The sequence below is a fragment of the Procambarus clarkii genome, chromosome 62 (genome assembly GCF_040958095.1).
Source record: "Procambarus clarkii isolate CNS0578487 chromosome 62, FALCON_Pclarkii_2.0, whole genome shotgun sequence".
Lineage (NCBI taxonomy): Eukaryota > Metazoa > Arthropoda > Malacostraca > Decapoda > Cambaridae > Procambarus > Procambarus clarkii.
The window spans coordinates 26,717,340-26,719,839 of NC_091211.1; positions in this window are offsets into that span (position 1 = coordinate 26,717,340).

Sequence of the window (2,500 nt, forward strand, 5' to 3'; positions counted from 1 at the left end):
GTCTTCCAGCGCCCCTTCAACACCTCAAAACCAACAAGTTTGTCTTCCAGCGCTCCTTCAACACCCCAAAACCAACAAGTTTGTCTTCCAGCGCCCCTTCAACACCTCAAAACCAACAAGTTTGTCTTCCAGCGCCCCTTCAACACCTCAAAACCAACAAGTTTGTCTTCCAGCGCCCCTTCAACACCTCAAAACCAACAAGTTTGTCTTCCAGCGCCCCTTCAACACCCCCAAAACCAACAAGTTTGTCTTCCAGCGCCCCTTCAACACCCCCAAAGCCAACAAGTTCGCCTTCTGCAAACTTTCCTAGCGCGATTCGTCTGACATGGGAGTTACATCTACAGGAAGGAGCTCTCAGCTTCTGCAGAAATGTTCACTGGGAAGGGCCTCCAGACAAGGGCCGCCTCCAGGGAGATGTGGAAACACGACGGGGCGACGGTGTCACACACAAGACACCTACACAATGGCTTAAGGGTTATGCAGTTGTCAAGATCTCAAACTTACCCAACGCCAGATGAGGCACAGAGGTCACCTTCCCCCAATATCTCCCCCTTCCCCCCTCTTCCCTCTGTCGTAGGTGTCGGGTTGCTGGCATGTTGAGAGAGAGAGAGAGGGGGGGGGGGATGAGGGAAGGAAGGGATAGGGGGAAAGGAAGGGGGGAGGATAGGTTACAAGGACACAGAAAGATGGGATCAGCAGCTTTTCACGTGAGAGCTGACTACCTGGGCACCTCCATCTTAATATTCATGCCTTACCTGAAGATGTTCCAGAGTGGAACGAAATATATATATCTTTGTTTATATATGTTGCAGGATCGTCTGGTTTATGGGAGTACGGGCAAATTATTACAAGCAGGAAATTTTCTCTTAATTTTTCCCCCCTGGAACTTCCCCCGAAGGCGGAACCCTCCAAACACACACCGAAACTACGACGTTGGTACAACGTTCGAACAAGTTTTAACACCACCTAACCAGTTATAACAACCAATATATCAAGTTGTAACAACGTTCCAATACGTCATAAACACGTTAAGCCAAGATGTAACAACTTTGTTACAAGTTGTTACAAGCGGAAAATAGAGACAGTTTCGGTTTGTGTTTCCAGGGAAGAGACCCTAGTGTCTAACCTCGCCCAAATTTTCAGTGATGATGGGTCTGGTGTAAGGGACGGACATAGGTTTGTTAGGGGTAGGCTTAAGTTTTAAATGGTTTAAGAAATATCGAACCTCGAACCCTTGCCTCACACGTGCAGTTTTCATGAAGTCTGAAATGAGGCCGAGAAGTGAAATTAGTGGTGTGGGAAACGTAGAGTTTACCGCGAACATTTTTGTGTTTTTTTCCGTGATTTTCTTGAGTGGGAAGTTAATTACAGTGACCAAAAAAGATAGGTGGATAAATAGATAGATGGATGGTCAGATGGTGGATGGATAGATGAATATATTGATGGATAGATAGATTGATGGATAGGTGGATGGATAGATGAATGGATATATAAATAGATTAATAGATGAATAAACGAATAGATAGTTGAATGGATAGATGAATGATAGATGGATGGATAGATGCACAGACGGATAGATGGACTGATAGACAGATGGACAGAAAGATATATGCTTGAATACATGGATATATGGGAGACAGACAGATCCCTGGCAACGCCGGTTGCTCCCTAATCTATATAAAGAATGTCTGTCTGTCTGTCTGTCTGTCTGTCTGTCTGTCTGTCTGTCTGTCTGTCTGTCTGTCTGTCTGTCTGTTGAGGGCAGACGGACGGGAGCAGTTCACAAACCTGGAACTTCTCCGGAGTGAAATATGTTGGTTATGGCTATTGTCAAAGAGTAGTTGAGGTTTAGCCTAATGGTCTTCTTCAGATAGGCCTAGGTACTGATCAAATAGGTCTGACTGCTGTTTAAATAGGTCTGACTACTATTCCAATAGGCCTAGTTACTATTGCAGTACCCAAAGACTCACTTGACGTATGCAACGTGAGACTAATTGAGGTCAATGTTACAAATAGATGTTTTACCAAGTATACTCTTTTTTAAAAATGTTTTCAAACCCCATAAAACCTGAACTAAATATATATATATATATATATATATATATATATATATATATATATATATATATATATATATATATATATATATATATATATATATATATATATATATATATATATATGAAAATCACCCCACATTAACTCGGTGAAGAGGAGACTGCATCTCCCTCGATTCCCAGAGAGCTTTCTACACCTTGCCCCCCCTTGCACGATCACCTTATACAAGCTCCGACACCCTCGCTGGTGTGAGTGAGAAAGCTCTGACATGGTTAAGGGAGTACGTAACGGAAGGGAAACAGAGGGTCACGGGGAGAAAAGGGAAATCAGATTGAGAAAAGGTCACCACTGGTGTACGAGGGTCACTTATTGCAAGTCAACGACCTGACGAAGGTATATATATATATATATGTATATATGTGTGTATATCACGAAAATAAAC